At 47.6% G+C, this 22,989-nt stretch overlaps 1 long non-coding RNA gene across 1 annotated transcript in view; it reads right to left on the bottom strand.

The window, feature by feature from the left end:
• The window catches only part of LOC125939725 (uncharacterized), a 41,933-nt gene extending 21,295 nt beyond the window's left edge, over positions 1–20,638 (bottom strand). The window contains exon 1 of the long non-coding RNA XR_007467602.1: positions 19,219–20,638. This is a non-coding gene — a long non-coding RNA (uncharacterized LOC125939725). The remainder of the gene's footprint in view (positions 1–19,218) is intronic.
• Positions 20,639–22,989: the final 2,351 nt, after the last annotated feature.

The following is a 22,989-nucleotide window of genomic DNA, read 5'->3' as shown; positions in this document are numbered from 1 at the left end:
ATAGCTTTTTCGGCGTTCGGCTGGAAGCTCTGAAGCTCCAGAAGCCACCATGTACGTCTGAAAGGCCTGCTTCCACTGGTCCCATGGGACAGCCGCATGACCAGGCGAAGGCAGGAAAGGCGGTGGCGGTTGTAATCCCGGAATGCTCATTGTGGTGATGCAGCAGAAATCACCAGGACTCTTGCTCTTGCATGGTTGAATTCTCGTCGCCAATATGTTGTATTTAGAACACAGAGGAACGATGCATCCGATGTTGATGATGATGATGATGATGATAGTGATATCCTCAGCACATGGCTCGTACCCACTCCGGGGGATTGGCCAAGAATTGGGCATCCGATGCATCCCAGAACATCATCTTCTTTATTTCATGTCCCCCGCAACCATCCTCATCTTCCTTCCTATACAACATATACGTGTGTGTGTGTGTGTGTGTGTGTGTGTGTGTGTGTGTGGTGTGTGTGTGTGTGTGTGTGTGTGTGTGTGTGTGTGTGTGTGTGGTGCGCGTGCGCGTGTGCGTGTGCGTGTGCGTGTGCTTGCGCGTGTGTGTGTGTGTGTGTGTGTGTGTGTGTGGTGTGTGTGTGTGTGTGTGTGTGTGTGTGTGTGTGTGTGTGTGTGTGTGTGTGTGTGTGTGTGTGTGTGTCCCGCAAATCGTATGGATGTTCATGCAGTTTGCGAACATAACAACTGTCGAGTTGTGATGGTGATGGAGGATTGGCAGTAGTGAAGCTGAAGTACGTTCGATTTTTTTGTACTTTATGTCGCACAGAATATATCAATGGATCGACCCAAACATTTTCTGATGCTTGAAAGCAGATTAATTTCTCATCCCTTTATATGTGCGGGCACAATTTACATGGGAACCATCACATCTCATTTCATTTATTTAGGCTCTCAGGACCAGCGCTGCAAGATAACGAAGTACTGGCCCCGTGTTTAAACAGCAACCTAGCCCGCATCAGAGCACCGATTTTTGCTTGGAAACATAATTATCGAGAGTTATTTAAACCTGGAAACCTATAGTGATGGTAGCACATGCACCGGATTGATAGGCCACAGCCGAGACGATGGCTATAGGAAGAACTTCGTCGGTGGTGGTTTATGGAAATTGAGACGGAGCCCAGAACGAAATGTAATCGACGATGTATGCAGTTAACTTCATGCAGCCACCAAATAAGATGTGAAGAGAATTGATAACTGTACTAGAAACCTTCCTTGTCATTAGCGTCTACTCAAAATTGCTACTTCTATTGAGTTGCTTGCGAGAGAATGTGGACGCGTGCTTGACAGGCCCACGTACCACACAAAATATGTGACTACACTTCCCTGGCTCTCTGCGTGTGCGATCATTTCATTAATCAATGCATGCAAAAGCGGTTCCGTGCCTCGAGCGACTAACTGAGCTCGTTGCTGTGGGTGTGTCCAAAGCGGAAGGGCCTGCCGATTCGGCGCTGCTGAAACTGTCGGAGAGGGCGCTCGTGCGTGGCATTACCTTAAACAGCGTTCAACCTTCATTCTGCTCCTTCGTCTAGCTGCTTTCATTTTCAATGGCCCGAGGCGCCCGAACGGAATGCGATTTCTGACCGCCGCCGGTTTTAAACAAGGCTACGTGTATTTATTACGTGCGCGATCTACTTAGGCAAGACAGCTCCTGCCAGAAAAGTGAAGCACTTATATTGGAGCAAACTGCGTTTGACATGAAATAAGCGGAAGAAGCTAGTGATGTGGGGAAAACGAGAGAGCGAGGGGTACGCTTTTGAGAGTAAGATTAAGCGGTGGATATTCAGGTAACTAAATGGTCAGGAGCAAGTATTACCTCACACACCGTAAAACGGACATAAATGTTATCTCTTTCTATTTCTTGGCCTGCTTCTTTTCGTCTTCCGGATTTGACGCCCATTTTGCTGGATCAGCTATCGGCGATTGTTCTAGTTCTACGCAAACTGCTCTCGAAAGAATCGACAGCTGTTATTGTTACATACTCTCTTGTAGGTATGCTCTTCGCCTTCGACCGCCACGAACACACCTCCTTCAAAGGCGTTTCACTGTTCAATTTCTTCAAACTTGCGTCTACTCGTCTCTGATGATATACCTATTAGCGGCGAGAAGTTGGAGTGGCGCCCTCTACGAGTGACGTCACGGCCAGGACGGCGCTCGCTCGGCTGCTGCGCGCGCTCGTTCCCTTCGTGCATGCTTGGGGTATTGGTGGCTCGAGCCTACTTATTGAAGGATGTGCCGGCTTCTTTTTACTGTCATGCCTGAACAGCAGTTTCCTTCGCAAGCTATGTAACACTGAAGGGGTCTAGTGGTTTTGCAATGCGTATATGCGCAGTGTCTGTCCATAAACTTTGCGTAAAAAAAATGTCTGCAATTTCAACACACGAAGTTGTGTATGATGCTCCGCAAAACACTTAACCTTCCCTTAGTGCTTAGCTATGAGAGACATTGTATTTTGACAAGGGAGCAAAATCTTCGCATTGGTATTTGATGTCAATATTATAAACGCGTGTTAGAAGGAAACTGCACAGCGAATCTTTTATCATGATTCTTATTAAGTTATTCCAGTCAAATATGGCTACTTTATTAATGCGTAAAAGGAAGAGTTAGGCGCGCATTTTGCATGAAAACGTTTGCTAATACTTACACTGTTCTGTGAAACAGGCACCCAGAAAACGCATTGCTCATGGCTGTTAACACGACGGCGTGGCACGTATAGTATGTATATACTTCACGAATACCATAGCAGCAATCACATAAAATGACAGTTTCGTGGTTAAGATCGAGAGCCTATCAATTGCATGCGAGAAAATGTTTCATAGTGACCCTCAGTTGCCTCTATCGACATCGTGGCACAGCCCTTACGCAACTAAATCTACCGACTGTGGTTATGACGAGGCACGCATTATTCGCGAAACCCATCAGTTCACTACAACTTCGAATTGAAACCATGAAGCAGTTCTTTAAGCGTCAATTGCAATGTCTAAGGTATACTCGAGGTTATACAGCCTAGCTTACGCTGCGCTGAAGAGGAAAATTCAAACGCCTTCTGCCTCACCGTCTCTCGATCCTATGTTGTCTAACTACACAAACTGAGAACTATTCGCTTCGTGAGTGCATAAAAGAGAACCTCACATGCCCGCCTCATAGAGAAGACACCACAACGCTCAAATGAACTCACTTGATTTTTCACTTCCACAGGGGAATAATGATATCTTCAATAAGCCTCATACTGATAGTGAATGAGGCTTCGGCTTCTTTCTAGCTGCAGCCATACGGTCCAAAAGACATATCTCACTAAAAAAATTGGGCCGAGCAGCCTGTGTCAGTTCGCCAAACAGATTCGTGATGTGTGTTCCTCAAGAAACAAGCAGCAGTAAATTGCACAAGTGAGTTGAACGTGTAGCGCGAAACAGTGAATAAATATTGGTACATTCCTTTGCGTATTCTTAAAATAGCTGTAAGCCTCAATTAGCTTTACTTGAAATTACCGCCACTTGATATTAACCGGTGAAGAACGGCCTAATTTTGAGAATCAGTTAAAGGAACGTGTGGTGCTGGTTGAATCTAAACTGCACTGTCATGTCCTCGTGTTACTGCCTAGCGTTTCTGCGAAGAAATGAAAAATTGTATATGATACCATGAGCTACTCGTCATAAGCAAACACGTTTTAATGGGTTAAAATCAAGGTAAATGTAGCAGTGATATGTAGTTATGGTACCCTAACTGGATTCTTATATGCTATGTTTAAGAGTTTATGCTTTTATTAGTCGCGTGCTATTTATGCTTTTTTTTATTAGTCCCTCAATCTGCAAAGTCTACATCCGCGCATGAAAAACATGCAATGGGCTTGTCTGAGCTCCTTCGGCTGGCACTGCAGCGTTGCCCTTGAGAAATAAATTGCCGTCTAGGAAATAAGCTCTTTGAATAAGTTTGCGCGAATGAAGGCGGCGTAAAATGTATTTGATATGACCGTCATAAGTATACAAGCACAGGGAACGACAGCGAACAAACGGAAACACTGCAGGAGGTGCCCGGAGAGCGCCCAAACGGCAGCAGACGACAGGCGTGAGTCCGTGCCCTGACGTCACGCAAGTGGCGCTCGCAGCGCCCCTGTAGGTCGTTTTAATAGTAACTATCTCCTGCCCACGGCCGCCTGGATCGGCGCGCGCGGCGGGGTTGCTACGGCCGTCCCATTCGACGCGCGCCCCATTGAAAACATGTAATTGAGGAAGTTGCCCCGCGCGCCGTGAGGCGGCGCTGTGCTCCCACCCCTCTGCTGACGGCGTCGCGGCCGTGGATATGCTTGGAGAGATGCGCATTTGACATCGTGCACGTGAAGATAGGTTGATTGTTGGCCCAAATTGGACTGACAGTTGCAAGAAACTGCACGAGAATCAAGGCACGTGGTGATAGATTCTTAAGCCGGCTTTACACAGCGAGGGTGTTTCTTTGTAGCATAATGATGCAACTAACGCTTAGGCAGGGTGTTCACGCGACTTCGTGTGGCGCATTGCATGTGCCTTGAGACGTATTCTGGCGAGTGAGTTGGTGCTGTGCCGAAGCGCTTCCCCTGACCACGCTCGTCATTCTTTTCTTGCGCTCGCTTTTCCCTTCAAAAAGAAACGTATTTCATCATCGTGGTCACTGTATGGCTACGTTCTCGGGTCGAGCGCTGTGTTCACAGAAGTCTTCATATACAGAAATCATGCTGGTAATAATAATTTTGCAGTACATTTTCTCCAGCCTGATGTACCAACCGAATTAATTATTCGGGGCCCTTGCATGCGTGTCGCATTTACATTCTGAAGTTCCCACGATACATCAGTGCATGGTGCTGAAACGGCTTTTCGTTCAAGCCTCGAACTACTATATGTTACTTGGAAATGTTGCTGCTGAAGGCCCTGTGTAACTAGCATATATGCTTTCATATGCATTTCACATTGTTGTACCACATTGAATTGAAGTAAGTGATTTGTTTTTATAATCTCGCCTGAAATTCTGCGTGTAATTTACTGTATTTTTCAAAAACATGCCGTACTGCTGCGTGCCGTGCTGCAAGTCGAGCACCAAGAAAAAGCTTGGTCTAAGTTTTCACGCATTTCCAGTGGAGGAAACTGGAGCAGTGGAGCTTTAATTTGTCCTCACTTAGAGAGCTGCCCTCTTTTTGCTTGCCAGGCAAACTAAAAGCATGCATCAGCGATTTCTTCATGAATTGCAAGCAAATTTATGAAGCCCCTACTCTCAAATATTGGCGGAGTCGTTACGGACAAAGCGGCTTACCGCAAAAAACTAATGAGTAAGTCACTGAGCCGAAAAGTTATCCGCGTTTGAAGGAGTACTGCGAGTGCACAAGCGCTGTGTGTTTGCTATTGTAAATAAATTGTAGGTATTGTGAATGTGTTATGCTGGTAATTTTGCAATGAATACAAACATGGCATTCCATTATTTACTGATAGCTCAGAAAGTTGCTGAAAAATGTCTGTCCGTGGCTGTCGACTCAGGTAAGCAGCTTGATACTTCGTGCAGGAAGACGCGCTATGAGTTCGCTTATTTAACACGCTTATTTAACACAATAAACAGCGCATTAGTATGTACAGATGCAAGACTGCCGCGACTTCAGCTCTCCATTTAAAAGCACCGAGTCATATCTCTTGCTTTACAAGGCGTATTTTGACAGTCAATTGGTCAAGCTGGGGAACATGCAAGTCATAAACAAAAGTTTGCGGGCTGCGTATTCGCGCAAAAAAAAAAAAAAAAAAAAAAAAAAATCTTGGTTGCCTCGTCAGTCAGCTGGAATTCTTTCTAGCAGATAGAGCTCGAATGCCTTCTCTCACGTGCAGGCTTTCCATTGCCATGCTGCGCTTGAGGGCGCGGAAATAATTTTCCCGCAAAACTTTGGCTTAGGAGTGTACGCGTTTCGGACAGCATCATCCTGACAGAGGCTGGAGTGCAAAGAAGAAAAAAAAAATAGCGTCAAGTGATATCGGTGCTTTTGTGTGCCTTTTTGTTCGGCACAACTTCTCGCGGTTTCTTATAACGCGATATTTTCATTATAGCGCGAATTATAGCCAAATCGTCTCGCGCGCAGCCGTAGCAAGGGAGTTGAGGGGTGGGAGGCGCGCGCCGCGGTGCGGCGAAAGCAGCGGCCACGCCCCTTTCCGCAATTACACCCTCTCCGTCCGAATGGGACGGCCGGAGCAACCCCGCCGCGCGCGCCGATCCAGGCGGCCGTGCTCCTGCCGCTGTGCTCTCGCTCTGGCAGGCATTTATTCATAGCTATATATCAATTATGCAGTAAATGCTTACGACCTAAGATAGTGTCATATATATGTGTTCTGTTCACCACATACAAAACTAAGTTCGGCGCATTATTTCTAACAATATAGGTGACATATTACTATGCTTGGTGGGTTACCTAAGAATGAGCTCGCGTACAGCTTTGTACCCTTGAATTCCTTGCATGCAGAATGCTAACTCTACTCGTTTCGCTCACAGAAATAACGGTTAGTACCTCCTTCTCCCCCCCCCCCCAAATAAATAAATAAATAAATAAATAAATAAATAAATAAATAAATAAATAAATAAATAAATAAGTTTTCTGATTACGGAGCATGACATTTTAATTTTATGCTGTTAAGATGTGGAATCATCTTCCTTACCCACCAAAGCATCACCGTTTCATCATTATCATAATCTTCTGAACAATTATAGCGTTGTCCTGTATGCTCTCGTCTATAGTACTTTTTCTTTTTCAAACAATGTTGTGTAACAGTTTTATGTGAGAATGATGTATTAATTGTTGTCAGTTAGGTAACTCCACTTGTACGTTTCCACAGTTGGTCTGTATTTGTATCTCTCGCTTAAATTCTAGCTTTATCGACGAGGCAACTTTGCTTGTTTGTATATTTGCACTGCTTGGTTTTTTATGTATTAATTGAATTTTGATTTTCTTTCCTGGCTGGTTGTACTTGCTCCTATTAATTATGTATAGCGGTACCCGGCACGCTGGTAGAATAGGAGAGGTGGCCAAACGGCGCCTCTCCGCCAATGCGCCGCGCATGACGCAATGGCTGTCGAGTTGCCGGCGCTTTACGTAAGGTGGCAGCAGGGGTAGTCTGGGCTCATTTCTCCGCTCCGCCGTACTTGAAAGTACGTAGCCGGCGGGCGCCGCGAGCATTCAAACTATATTTTTACGTCTCCGACTTTTGAGAAAGAGCTTCGCGTCGTAGTGCCGTACACCAGGGAGGTCTTCATTACCACTGAATAGTTACCGTCGCTTAAAATGGAATTTTCGCGGAGATTTACGCATGCAGCGTGACTTCAGACGTGTCGTTTATTCCTTGTTTATTTAATTGTTGTATTTCTTTATTTTGCCGGATGTAGATGGTTCTGAGAACTGTACGGTGACTAATGCGTGATTGCCAAATGAATCACGGTTGAAACGAATATCTTTTTTATATGCTCACGTTCGAGTACATTTGCTCCTTCTTCCTCATTATAATATTAATGCACTCCTTTATTAGCATTTACAATTATATATATATATATATATATATATATATATATATATATATATATATATATATAGCTCAATGGTAAGAGCATCGCACACGTAATGCGAAGACGTGGGATCGTTCCCCACCTGCGGACAGTTGTTTTTTCATCCATTTTCATTTCCATTAATTTATCATTTATTTAATTCAATGAGTAAGCACAAGTAATTTCCCCTATGTTGCCCTTGGTGTCATTGTTTGTTGGTTTCTTATGCAATGATATATATATATATATATATATATATGGTACCCTAACTGGATTCTTATATGCTGTGTTTAAGAGTTTATGCTTTTATTAGTCGCGTGCTATTTATGCTTTTTTTATTAGTCCCTCAATCTGCAAGCATATATATATATATATATATGAAAAAGGTTGGGTCGACAAATCGTCAGTTTCCAAGCACGTCACTGAAATATAAAATCACCAGGAGGACCGGCTGATACAAAAAATGTCACAGTTTCGCCCTAAGGGCGAAGCAATGAATGCGATAGCAACACAGCAATGTCATACGAAGTAAGGTGAGCGGCTTTGGTAGCAATATGAATTGTAGTAAACATGAGCTGATTAAGTAAGCAGGTGTGCTGCGGCGTAAGTAGACCGACATGAAGATAGACTCGATGACCACGAGAAGGCGCGTGTGAAACGGTGGTGTTGATGAGAAGCGCTTCCCGTGGGCAGCGCGTGCGAAGGGACACACCTGTAGCGCTGCACTGCCGATCCGGGCAGCATTGCATGTGTAGCGTGCGTTGGAAAATGTGGCCCGACTATTACTAACTGAATGAACAAGCGTGGTGTGAGCGCGCACAAACAAACACGAATATATCACACTGAATGACTGCAGACAACGACTGTCAAAACGCTGGCAGCAAGCGCATACGCCGCAGCGGGCGAAGGTACGTGCGGTCTATCGCTTCAACGGAAACTGAGCGGCGAATGCACAGCGCATAAAGGTCAGAGCCGTGTGGAGATAAGAGACGGTGCGGGCGAGCGACCAGCGTGGTTGTTGGCAGAGTAGAAGTGCGCCCCCCCCCCCCCCCCCGCTCCCGCTCCCTCCGGCGCTGGCTTCCCGCTTCCTTGCTTGAGCGTGGGAGATTGAGTGCGTTCGCTCTCCGTGATAGCGCGCGTCCCAGCACGCTTCCGCTCGGGCATACGGCGCGCGGCGAAGATTTTATCTATACGGAACCTCACGGCGACGGCGACGGCAGAAATCCGGTTGAAGTGTCCATATAATTGCTATCGCAATAAAATCAAAGTTCATCGACGCAGCCACCGTGATATTCTTTGTAGAAGCTTCAGCGTGCGCGATCTGTCTGCAGTGTGCATCCCAAGTGAAGTCCACTGCAGCCGCGTCTACAACGGTCACCGCGGCTTCACTTACTGCGTGTTTCACGCTGTTTCTGTTCGTTGTTGCTCACAGTGGCCGACCAATGTCGGCCACGAACACGAAGGCGCGGCGGCGTCACTCTCTGTCTAGACAGAACGGCGTCTACTCCCGTCGTTTGCAGTCTCTAGCATTTTGTAGGCGTGTGCACGTTTGCACTCGCCATCTGAAGCTACTGGCGCAGGCGCCTGAACGGCGCCTGAAGGGAGCTGAACAATAATTGAACAATTGGTGACTGCGCAACAGTGAAATTTAGTTACAGCCAGGCAATCATAAATCAACTACGCCCATAAGCCCAATGCTACCCACAATGACGTGAAAACCAAATATTTTTTTACGATGTGCACTCATAGAGGTGCACTCACCGGTAAGAATTTTCACGTTTCCGGAAAAATACAGGCGGCGTCCCTTGCTATCACAGCTCTGTGTCAGCCTTGTCGAGATTTACCGCGCCGATTAGAAATTTTTAAGCTCCGTAGAGCCTGATACACTCATTTTTGTGGGCAAGGCCGGCAGACAACCTCTACAAGCTATCAAAAACATAAACATTTTAAAGCCACAAAATTTGCGACAATAACCGACCTTTTACAGCACAGCGAAAGCTTGCGAAGCGGGTCTTTGAGCCCATAAAACCTGTGTCGCCTCCTGGCGACCGCTGCAGAAACTTGAGAGGTTCGACGACGCGCTTGCGGCGCTCGTTTGGCCACCTCTCCTATTCTTCCACCGTGGTTCCCGGTACGGTTTCTTGACCTTGGGACCCTATTCGGCATATTCTGTTCTTGAAATCTCGTTTTGTTGAACTCAACATAAACTTTCAATGAAATGGCTGACTTGTTAGCTCGAGTGTCCCCCAGTGGACCTATGACCCTTGTTTTGCCTGCCACGGCTTATAAGTTCCTGCCAACGAGGTATAGAAAATAATCTTTACATGGCGATTCTGTATTATAATCGGTTTCCAGATCCTCACGTTTCGAGCATTGCCATTTTCCCCGGAATAAACAGTGTTGTAGTTCACGGCAAATGGGAATTGCTTCGTCGCATCCACCAGTTAAATATTTACTTACATGGATCTGGTGTGTACGATGGCCTCACCTCTGTACCATATCTGTAATGAAACTGAATCAATATACCACATCTCGTTTCTCTGCCTACGATTTTCAAATCAGAAAAAAAAAATAATAAAAAAACGAGGTTTCTCGAAGCTTCGCTTCGCCAGATCGGGCTATATACAGTTTAAGTGTCCGTGTTGTGTTTATCTCTTTTTAGCCACAGTGATGTTTGTTCTGCTATATCTTTAACTTCCTACGAGCAACAAAACTATTACAGTGGAAATTTCTTCTGGTTTGTATTATCGATGCGCTGTTCATTTCACTAATATCTATTTGCACTCAGAATTATTTAACGCAGTGACCCTTTATCTCCGATTCTTTAATGTCTCTTCGATAGTTTAGATGGCAAATCCGTGCCTTAGTGCGCAAGAGGAATTGAGACAACCAATGCCAAATTCACCATCCCAGTGGCTTAAACGGTATCCCGTCGTGTTGAAGACTACATTTGGTACGTGGTGTCAAATATTGCCCGATCCTTGACTATACCCTCGTAGCGAGTTTAAATCATTCTCCATCAACAGCAACTGCTACCGTTTTTATTATCTTAGTACATATTTGGCGTTAATTTCGCACGTTCCTGTCGTCTATCTTCCTTTTTTTTTTTTTTTCGTGTTCTTCGGCTATTGCACGTGCCCACGTGGTTCTTGATGAGAATCGAGGAGGGCGGGAAATCCAGGAAAACAAAATCTTTCGAACTATATATGAATTTAGTCCGAAGAATGCCGTCTGCTCGGTGCGGCTACTATAATGATGTTTTCATGTCTCGTGTGTGCGTGTTACGCAGAGTTACGCAGCCGACAAGAAATGTGGCAAGAAACGCGTGCGCGAGACGCGTCGCCAGTGTCAAGTGCATGCCCTTTCTTTCGCAGCGGCGGCGGCAGCTTTCACCCGTACACAACGACGACTGATTTCGCCGCTTCGTTGCGTCACCAGCGACGGCGCGCTGTTTCGCTTACAGGCAGAGATGCCCTTTTCCTTCTATACATATTTTTTTTTCTTTCTTTCCTTGCGCAACGCAGACGGCGCGACATTGCAGTCGTTTCGACGTAGTGTTTCTTTTTCTTCCATTTGCCTCGGAAGACGTTGCCGACTGTTTCCCTTGTTCCTTCTTTTTCTCCAAACTTCGCGCCGTGCCGTTAGCTTGTTTTCGTGCTGAGCGGGCCGACGCTAAGCAACACTCGGCCATTCGCTCGCGAAAAGGGGGGAATCTGCTGCTGCATGCATGCGCCTGTCGCGCCAGCTTGGCGCAGCGTTCGCCGGTTATTGTGACTCGTCTGGACTGACAATAATTAACACACATGCGGTGCAAACAGGGCGGCGGTTTGTTTTTACGACGCTCGGCGAACGGTGCTTGTGGCGAAGCGTTCCACTTCCCTCAGCACGTGTTATGCCCTGCGCACACTTGGTCTGTCACGCTTAACGGGCTGCTCAAACGTTTCGCAAACGAAAAGAACAGAGAAAGGGTCGGGACATTATACATAACACGAAATGTGTTGCACGAAGCAATTCACGCAGTATCGCGCTGCGTTTATATCCTTTTTGCGCCCTTTCCTCTCCCCGTCCTCTTTGCTTCTTTTGCATCCGTCACAGTTGCTCGCTGGTCCATGCGTGCTTCTCACAAACACTTTTCTCTCTCTCCCTCTTTTCCCGGTAGGTACCAGCTTTCCCTCTGCTGAATGAGCGGGTCGGTGCGATAACGCGCGAACTAAATTTCCTGTGCTGAAAAAAGAACGTAAGAAAGAACGTAAGAAAGACGAGGTGGCTATTGTTGGCAGAGGAAGAGTGGCCAGGTTTCCGCAAGCGGAGACGCTTACAACTTTTGAAATCGCAAGAAACCCTCCATTGAGTATTGTTTATTTTTGAAGCGCTGCTACCGAGGCCACAGACAAAGTGAATTCGACGCAACAAAGTGAATTCGACGAACGTACTCGCTGTCGCGAGTGCATTCTACAGCGAGCGTCACTAAACTTTCCCGTGCGACAGCCTGGGAAGGACAGTGACGGCGAAGTGCATTCGCTCAATGTGACGCTATAAGTTCGCCCGTCTACACTGGGGTGTCACTCTTAGCTCATTTAGGAAACGGCATTTATTTATTGTTTTTTATTCCTTTGTTGATTTTTTATCCGCCCTTGCCTTTGGTGGAGTATTGTTGCCGTTATTTATGCGCACATGATTGCACCTATATTGTGTAAATTAATCTATTCAACATCTAAATAGTCGAGTTTAAACAGCAATAAATTTGAAAAAAAGCGGATTGCGAAATAATGAAAGTGAGGCTATTCATGGGCTGCGTCAGAAATGGCTTCGACATAGATCACTGATATGACAACGTTGTCCTAAGGTACCATGAATGACAGTACCAGTATGCAAAGTTATCTGTTATTATTGTTGCTGTTGTTTTAGCCACCGCATTAGTTATCATAGCCACATGGTGGCTAAGTTTATAGGGAGTTCTGATGCTCTATGCACGAGGAGGCGGGTTTGATTCCGGGTTGCAAGCCTTTACGCTTCACTAAGTGATATTTCCGGTCTGTTTCGAGGTTATGATTGATTGAACGATTCATTGATATATCCACGAGGGAGACTGGAGATTTCACCACGTCTCAATAGCTGGCGTCACATGCGCGTGCCGGAAACCAAGTAGGTCGCAGAGCGCCGATCCACCAGGCTAGGGCGAGAACTTGTAGCATAATTGTTAAGTGATTCTTATAAGTTTGCTTTCGCGCATGGCAGAATGTTTTTTTTTTTTTTTTTTTGCCTAACTGCCCGTTCTTCATCCAGATGGGGAGATTATGCGTGTACCACGCGTTGGAGTATCTTTACGTTGGAACGAAGACGATTTCTACGCTCTTCGGGAATGCGATGATCCCCACTTGCGCAGGTATCTCTTGTGATGCAGAAAAGCTAGCTTTACAGGTACGCGACAAGTTCACGGACAGCGAGCTATGTTCCAAGAGCGGAAAGGGGTAGTGTTTAGTAGTGTTTACTGTCATCTTAATGCGATTAGCATTCCTAGGATTCTTCGCGCACTTTCCGGTATCTATCTATCTGCCTATCTATCTAACCGTTTTCCCGCCAACTTGGGTCACTGGATTATGTGACACTGGGTATGTCTCACCCGTCAATGACAAAAAAATTTAAGAATTTTCGATGCTGGGCGGAATCGAACCCGTGTCATATATATTCGGCCAGTCATGTCTCAATAAATTTACACACGCGGACCTCGCGGCGGCGCCGGTAGATGACGCAACGTGTCCAGAGGTAAGCGCCCGGCTACATACACGCATGACGCTTCTCTGGGGCGGTGTGGCGCTGTAGCCAAGCTTCAACGCTGATCGCATTAAACGTCGACAATCATTTTTAGATGGGTTCTGTCGGAGTGTTTAAATGCGAAGCACTTCTTGGCGAACATTTGCTACTTTGACAGCATCTATCTATCTAGCCGCCTACGGCTTTGTGCTCTCATGGTCGCTTCGTTAACATGGTATGTACCAATATTGGCATACTATTACAAGAGTATATGACGAACATAAATGATATGTCATGACCTGATTGTCACGACATGCGTGTCATGTAGGTCATGAAACAGCTGCCTACGTCTCTCATGGTCGTTTCGTTAACTTGGTAGGTACCAAAATTGGTATAGTGTGACAGGAGTGTATGACGAACATAAGTGATAGGTCATGGTCATGACAATGACCCAGCGAAAAACAATAACACTCAAAAACCACTGAAATGGGTTCGGACGTGGGTGCTAAGTGAAGGAAACACTACAGGATGCTGGTAGACGTCACAGTCATGAGCATGACTCAGCAAAAATGACAATGACTCAGCGAAAAAAGTTTAACACTCAAAAGCCACTTACATGGGTTCTGACGTGGGTACTAAGTGAAGGAAACACTGCAGGATGCTGGTAGAAGTCATAGCCATGAGCGTGACTCAGTAAAAATGACAATGACTCAGCGAAAAAAGATTGACACTCAAAAGCCACTGGGGTGGGTTCTGACGCGGACACTAAGTGAAGGAAACACTACAGGATGCTGGTAGAAATCATAGTCATGAGCATGACAAAGCAAAAATGACAATGACTATGCGAAACAATATTAACACTCAAAAACCACTTAATTGGGTTCGGTTGGGGTACTAGGTGAAGGAAAAGGCTAAGGTTGTTGGTCGAAGTCATAGTCATGACCGTGACTGAGCAAAAATTACTGACTCAGCGAAAAAAGATTAACACTCAAAAACCACTGATATGGGTTCGGACGTCGGTACTAAGTGAAGGAAACACTAAAGGATGGTGGTAGAAGTCATAGTGAAGAGCATGACTAAGGTTTTCGCCCTAAGGTCTCTAAGGTGTAGCTAAATGGTCTCCTGAGGACTCATGACATGGATGTCACGACATGCGTGTCATGTAGGTCATGAAAGAGCCGCCTACGTCTTGGTGCTCTCATGGTGGTTTCGTAAACTTGGTAGGCTCCCCGCACACTGCTTCGCATAACATCGATTCCCACAGGGCGTGGGATCTGTCGGCTTTTTTCTGAGGTGGTTTGTGGAATGTGCACTTTCCGTGAGCAATTTTCGGCAATTGCACTTGTTCATAGAACTGAATTTGGCAGCTGTAGGCTTATGTATTTTGCTCTACACTGATCCGGCAAATGTATCGTCCGTATCGAAGGTTCAGTGGCCACAGCGAACGTGACATTTGCTGTTTCAAGGCTATGTGTAATCGCCCTTGAGTACCATTTCCGACGCGTTCCCAGCACGCAAATTGAGAAGAACCTTCCTTACTGTCTAGGTCACTTATGTCTTATAGATCTGTTTGAATAAGTCAACTTCCATACGGGAGATCCGGCTATTAACATGATTAAAGAGCGACCGTATAAATTCAGCGCATTCACCACGTCGAAGGTGCTTGAAGCATACTGGCAGTTCTCTTTCGACACATTAGTTAGTTGGCTTAGGGTCTTGGGTGGATTGAGTGAGAGAATTTATTGGACTAAGACTGTCATACGTATGACATGCTATTCTGGGCGCTTAGGATGCAATATAAAGGAGAAAAGTACGAGCGGCATTAAACCACAATATAAAACACGCATGCGCGCCTACACGCACTAACAAACGAATACGCATGCGCGAATTTCAGGTATACTCTTGGAAGTCGAATGCGGGCGCTTTCCCGTAGTCCACCGCTCACTTCAAGGAGCGCGTCCATGACACATGACGAAGCGTGTACAAGTGCGAAATATGCGATTCAACTCCTCACTTACACTGAGCGTGTGGTACACTGGCTAGCAGATAATTGAATATTCAAATAAAAGGGGTTCGCGAAAGCAACGTTAAGTAAGTTGTCTGGGTGAGTGAGTCAAGTATACGGGATAAAGTAGGTGTTGTACTATAGGCTGGATAAAATTATGTTTGAATTAAACACTTCGTCATTATCATCGTCTGTGTCCTGGTGTCCCTGTTGTACTGAATGCGGGTAGGTAATTGGCTAGGCGGAGTGGGTCAGTGGGTGAGTATACTGGAGATCGAGTCAGTGGTACGAGCGAGGAATTCGCGTACAGATTAGCCTTCCCGAGTATCGTTGGCACTGATGCTCCGATTGTGTTCTTCTCGGGCCATTAGTGTATACCACATTCATGCATACTAACCAACGTTTATGCATAGAACTAGCCATAAATCTCCACTTACTTATTCACGTGAGTGTGTATGTATGTGTGTGGTGCGTAAGTCTTTGTTTCGCCGTTGCATGTCACACCCCTTAGCATCGGTTGGACATTCACTGAAGCGACTCTATAGTTCTCTCGGAGATTCTTCAGACCAGCGCCTCACCTAATTGCGCTCACCTTTATTAAATAAAAAAGGAACAGGCTATTAATTCATCTCGTAACCTTATGGATACATTTAGTCCGGTGCATAAACCCAAGAATGTTGCGTGTCTTCGACACGTCTTCAGCAGTCGCGCTCTTAACCCGACAAAGAAGTGGTGACATCCTCATCGAAAACCGTCAGGCTTCATTTCAACAGAGGCGAAGGAATCAGTGTGTATTTGTACTCCCGTGTGCAGAGTCTGTGTGGCGCTCCCAAGTCAGACTCCGTGGCGAGGTCCTCATTGCGAGCTCCGGACTAGCTCAACATCCCCCACCCTTGAGACGCCGTCTTGCATTGTCTGGCCTCGGCAGCCAGAAATGAGCGGCGCGTCGGGCCTACCGATAGCCCCGTAAGTAGGTCACGGCACGACCTGAAATCTTGTCGTGAGAGGCGCTTTTTATATCTGCCTCCGCAGGGTCGCGTGCTGGCTGTGTGACGGATCTCTCAGCCTCGCTCCGGTGTTATAAGTGGCAGGAAATCCTCTATATGCACTCCACGGGACCGGTCATCTGAACCACGTGTCGGTAGACGCTTCTTCCGCCCTCTTTTGAAGGCGAAGACAAGTAGCGGCCGCTTTCGCAAGACGGTCTCAAGTTCAGTGGCTGACTTCTGTGGCGGCGGCCGCAAAGAGTGTGCATAATCGCCTCTTCGAGCCGACGGACGCGCACGGCCCCGCCGATAGGAAAAGAATTTGCATTCTCGTGAACGCCACGCCAACCGTTAGTGTCATCAGTTCGATGTCGATACAAGGGTTTTGGGACACTTGGAACACAAACCTTCCAAACTGACGTTACAGGCACTATAGTGTGCTTTTTGACAGTGTTCTGTATATATATATATATATATATATATATATATATATATATATATATATATATATAATTGTATAAGATATCCACCAAGATAATTTCCAATAGAATCTGGGCAACATTTGACTTCAGGCAACCAAGAGGACAGGCTGGCTTCAGGAAGGGATATTCTACGATGGATCATATCCATGTTATCAATCAGGTAATTGAGAAATCTGCGGAGTACAATGAACCTCTCTATATGGCTTTCATATGAAAATAGATTATGAAAAATGCATTTGATTCAGTAGAGATACCAGCAGTCATACAGGCATTGCGTAATCAAGGAGTAGTACGGAGGCATGCGTGAATATCTTGGCAAATATCTACAAATATTCCACAGCTACCTTAGTTCTCCACAAGACAAGTACAAAGTTACCTATCAAGAAAGGGGTCAGGTAAGGAGACACAATATATCCAATGCTATTCACTGCATGTTTAGAAGAAGTATTCAAGCTCTTAGACTGGGAAGGCTTAGGAGTGAGGATCAACGGCGATTATCTCAGCAACGTTCGGTTTGCAGATGACATTGTCCTGTTCAGAAACACTGGGGACGAACTAAAACACATGATTGAAGACCTTAACCGAGAAAGTGTAAGAGTGGGGTAGATGATGAATATGCAGAAGACAAAGATAATGTTCAATAGCCTGGCAAGGGAACAAGAATTCAGGATCGCCAGTCAGCCTCTAGAGTCTGTAAAGGAGTACGTTTATCTAGGTCAATTACTCACAGGGGACCCTGATAATGATAAGGAAATTTACGGAAGAATAAAATTGGGTTGGAGTGCATACGGCCGGCATTGTCAAACCCTGACTGGGAGCTTACCACTGTCGTTGAAAATAAAAGTGTACAATCATTGCATTCTACCGGTGCTAACATATGGGGCAGAAACTTGGAGGTTAACAAAGAAGCTCGAAATCAAGTTAAGGACCGCACAAAGAGCAATGGAACGAAAAATGTTAGGCCTAACGTTAAGAGACAGGAAGAGAGCGTTGTGGATCAGAGAGCAGACGGGGATAGCTGATATTCTAGCTGACATTAAGATAAAGAAATGGAGCCGGGCAGGCCATGTAATGCGAAGGACAGATAACCAGTGGACCGTAAGAGTTACAGAACGGATACCAAGAGAAGGGAGGCGTAGGCGAGGACGGCAGAAAATTAGGTGAGGTGATGAAGCTAAGAAATTTGCAGGCGCATGTTGGAATCCGCTAGTGCAAGACAGGGGTAATTGGAGATCGCAGGGAAAGGCCTTCGTACCGGATACACACACACACACACACACACACACACACACACACACACACACACACACACACACACACACACACACACACACACACACACACACACATATATATATATATATATATATATATATATATATCCGGCACTGTTTTCTTCGAGTGTGAAAGAAGCTCGCGAATACACGCAAAGTGCCTCGAGCTGCCAGTCGCGCGACAATTCTGCGTGTATTCGCGGGCTTCTTTCACACTCGAAAAAACACATTTTTGTAGCATGTATTGAGCAACAGAAAGCTGTATCGGGAGTTTTTCATGTTGCTCTACAATTTTCTCATTGACACTTTGACAATTAGGACAGTACTGCTCGAGTTAGATAATTAATTACAATTACTTAATTAAATCTCAGTAACGAAAAAATTACTGGCGGCTACTCCAATGTACTGGAAACAATGCGCACTAGGTTTGCCTCGCGTAACGCCTTCCTCTTTTTTTAAATCCTGCTGTATACTGATAGCTGGGACACCCTATATATATATATATATATATATATATATATATATATATATATATATAGCGCCCGATCGTTCGCGCTTCTTTGCACGTGTGAATACAATGCCATCTCCACCCACTTCCCTGTTTTTTTTCCCCCTTCTTTCCTTTATCGCCTTCCTGTACAGTGCAGGGAAAACCGCAGTCTGCTCTGGTTATAGCCTCTCCGTGTTCCTCCCATTTCTCGCTTTAGCAGTGACGTCTCTTTCGACAGTGAAAGCCCGTGGCCTACCGCGGTCTGCTGCTGTCGAAACCGCCGGCAGCCATCTATACCACACCGTGCCCCCTTTGGAGGCGTGCTTCGCACGTTATAGTGGGATTATATAAAATAGCACAGAAGGACGACTTGAGAGCGGCTGACCTTCTCTGACTCTTAGAGTGCGTTCTTAATTTAATTTTACCCTCGTCAACAGGCCGTAAGGAGGAAAGAAAAATCAGATCCATCGTTCTGATCTGGCCGTCGGTGCGGTGAGAGCGCCGTAGCCGCGAGCAGTACTAGGGAAATGAGCGAAGGCTCGGCTTCCCGCCCGCTCCAAGAGCTCGGCAGCAACGAAGTATAAGCGCGCAGGTCACGTCAAAGAAGCAAACACACGCGCTCGAGCGTAGCTGCGAAGGCCTGCGTTCGAGCCAGGATGTCGTGCTTACAAAACTGCGGTCTGCTTACCAATGCGGGCGGCACGCAATGCCGTAACAAGGCAAGGCCAGACGGAGCTAAAGGAAAAGCAAGAAAGCGGCAAGCCTCTCGAAGTAGCTGCGTGATCGTCGCGACAACACCGTCTCGTGCGTCGCCGAAAAAGGCTACCTGTTCATGCTTATATACACGCAACTGCCGGCAGTTCGCGACGTGAGCCGAAGAAATCGCGAGTGGCCTTTACTATTATGCTGGCGAAACGCGCTCTGCGTGCAACAAGAATACGTAAATAAACTTCTTTCTTTCTTTATACCGAATTGTTTAATAAGGACGACGAGAGCACCTCTGTCTCCGTCAGGGTCGCGCAACAGTCGCAGCAAATTCACCACCGGCGCCCGTGACTGCGTCGCAAACGTTGCGGCCGGGCTGGCACCCGGCTTGCGACGAGCGCCGGCAATTTGCCGTATCCGAGCGCGCGCGCGCGTGCCGTTATCGTGCTTCGATAGATTGCGCGAAAACGCAGCTGTCGCGGTGCTTACCGCGCTGGCGCCATTGGCCTCGTTTTCAGCGGTCACCGACGCGCCGACGACCGACGATTGCTGGCGCGCCGGGAGCGTTATTTTGCGCCGCGCATTCTCGAGAGGACGCTGGGGCAGACGGGCTGCTTGCTCGCTGAGTGCCAGCCTACAGAACCCGGGTGCGCGCCTCGCCCCTGGGTGGCCGGAAGCCGATCGCGCAGGGCGAAGCGACGCGTTCAAGGCCTCGCGACGGCGTGCTGCGCTGCGCGACGCCCGTAGCGCTCCGGGGGGGAAGACGACGACGCCATAGACAGCCGTTTGGCGGGCAGCTGCGCGAGACGACGCCGAGTCTTTTCTAACAAGCGAAGCGTCGTCGCCGCTGGCACGTTGTCAAAGCGTGCCTCGTCGTCGAAACGGCCCGACGCGTCGCAGATAGCGCTCGCGGCCCCCATGGCGGTGGTTTGTTTTGTGCTCTGCGCGATGTTTTTCTCGGCCACTTTTGCCGCCGCGGGCTTATCTGCTGGGCTGCTTTTTTCCCCTCAAGCCGCTGCCACACGTCGTTGCGAGCGCACCTCGCGGGCGCCTCGCGAGATTACGATAGCTGAGCGGCAGCACCTCGCGTGCCTGGCCGAATCGCCGATAGTTCGCTGCGCGCTGGTCGCCATGGCGACGGCAAACCTTTCTCTACTCATCCGCTCACTGCTGCCGAACTGTCACTCCCGCGAGAAAAAAGAAAATCCGTCGCTTGTTTCTCGCTAATGGCTACCTCTCTGTGTATACGAGGGTATAGTAACGAGGGTGAACGTGGCCTCGGTAGCAGGTGAAGATGTGCAGAGAAGGGCAACTCAGACACATATTTGCTTTTGCTCCTTCGATCGGCAGAGGGCGCATGGAGGCCGCATACGAGCGCGTTGCAATATGAAGCCGGCACGAGTGCGGGAGTTGGGCCAAGTTTTGGTGGTGCGCGTTGGCACGCGGCCTTGCTCGGCTGCCGCGCGCACCCCGATACTTGTATCGCGCACAGGCTCGCGACGTGGTCTGTTTCACCTCGCAGCACGGCTAGTATCGGCCAGGGTCGGGTGCTGAAAGAGAGGAGAAAAAGCCATCAGTGGGTGTGGGTGTCACGAAACGAACCTTCGCAAAAAGGAACAAAAATAAAAGGGGTTCGAAGGGAAGGGGGAGTCCGTAGAAAACGCCTAGTAGTGCAGCCATGAAAACAGTTGCTGGTTGTGTAAGGCCGGATTGTTCGCAGCTTTAAAAGCGGCGAGCGGGCGAAGTGCCAGAGGAGGAAATGAGAGCAAAGGGGGAGGTCCCCCTGCTTTCACAAGGCCCCCGTTCCACGCACTGGTGACGTACGCTAAAGCGAGAACGTCAGGGGCGCCTTCGTTGCTGTTTACGCGGTGTAAACAGCGAAAATGACGCTTTTGCAAGATGGGACTGCTCGAACGCTCAATGAGCGAATGCACATACGCATAATGGCGGATAAATCGCGTATCTGGAGACGACAGAAGTGCGCGCCTTAGCTCGTACACCCCTCCATCTCTGGTTGCACGGTAAGGGAGAAGTAAACAGACAGCAATCAGTTCATCGGGGAATTTTTTTACTCCAGTTCGGGGGCATATCACTCTGACGATGTGCGCCGAATCTACAGTACGCGAAGTGAACCACCCGTGTTCACAACGTGTTTATTTCAATGCGGTTCCAGCGCACATCCGCCCTATTAGCGTAGCTGCTTGGAAATTATTTCTTTAGGGGAAGAGTCCAATGCAAGTAAGGTCATTCGGAGTAATTCTTCGCTGTAATGAACGCGAGTCAGCCAGCGCCCGCAACATGAAGCTTCACGCGCATGCACTATTGTATTGCAGTGCAGCGGTTTTCAGCGAGCGTCCGACAAACACCGGCTCGATGGAGCGCGCCGACCTCCGTAAACTTATATTGGGACTGTAGTCACTGCTATAGTCCTTCTTGCAGTAGCCGCTTCATGACTTCATTGAACTTCTATCGTGACCACAAGCTGAGCGCATTTAGAGTGGCGCCGGCTTCGCGAGGAATGCAAAATGTCGCGCCTCAGGTGCCGCCGCGCTCCAGCCAGCGCTGCCACGGCGATCTGAAAAGGTGAAACCTCTGAGCCGCTGTAACGCCCCCCCCCCCCCCCCCCCTTTTTTTTTTTTTTAACCACAGTGCGGCGGTGTTAAGACGGTGCGCGTTAGGCGGCCGTGGCAAGCAGTCCCGAAGGGACGGCTTGGCACTACGGCGCCTTACTAGAAGACAGGCATTCTTCACATTGCCCCGACCGGGGCGCTGCCAGTGCCTATATTCCGGTTCTTGCGCGAGCAAAAACACTTTGGCACGCGAGGCACGCTTCTGGACATTAACAGCTGCGTTGAGAATCGCATAAAGAGGAAAGATAGAAAAGAGGCGGTGAACGCGTGGCGGCCAAACTGTTTTCCAACGCCTCACGCTTCAATGAGCAAAGTAAGAGGGGCAGTATAACGCGGGTATAAGATGCGCGAAACGCAGCCTGCAGCAGAGCGCGAAACGCGCATATGCGCACTGTGGGTGCGCGAAGCCCGGGTCGTTCCTCTTTTTCTTCCAAGTCGCGCGCGTGCGCGTGTACAGAAGGACGAAACCCGAACGCGCTGTTTACTACGCGCGTGCTTGCCGAGAGCCGTGGTCCAATACAGCAAAAAAGAAAAAAAAAAAAAAAAAAACTTACGCTATGCATATTAAGCTCCGCGCTGATAACACCAGTGGCGGAGGGAGGCTGGAACTACACGGTTAGGCAGATTTATTACTATGATGCGAAGCATTTCTCTCGAGAGTACTCCGCTTGTTCAGGAACTTTTCAGGCGCCCGCGGCGCCGTGTTCTTGATTCGCTTTTGCTGGTCATCCCGCCGGAATCAACTCATTCCTTCCACGTCGCAACGTGTCCACCCACCACGCACTCTCTACTTAGCTTAATTATCATCTACGAGCCCAGGTTGCCGCCATCGGAGATGGGCTCCTGTCTCTTTTTTTATTATTATTATTATAATTAAGACACGCGCTGTGCTTTTCGGCGTGCATACAAGCGCGGTAGTGACTTGAATTCGCTTATAGTGATTGCGGCAAATAACTTCTTGATTCCCGTTACTGATAAGGGGCAGTGTGAATCAGGTTTTGCTAGTTTCATTACTTTCTGCTGACAGCTGCCCACCTTAGTGATCTTTATTACTAGCCTTTCCGAGTGTCCATGGCGAAAATTCCGGGGCGAGCTCAAAGCAGTGGCTGGATAAATACACTGCG

This window comes from Dermacentor silvarum, chromosome 1, assembly GCF_013339745.2.
Source record: "Dermacentor silvarum isolate Dsil-2018 chromosome 1, BIME_Dsil_1.4, whole genome shotgun sequence".
Classification (NCBI taxonomy): Eukaryota; Metazoa; Arthropoda; class Arachnida; order Ixodida; family Ixodidae; genus Dermacentor; species Dermacentor silvarum.
Note: the sequence above shows the minus strand (reverse complement) of the source record. Positions and strands in the feature narration are given on the sequence as shown.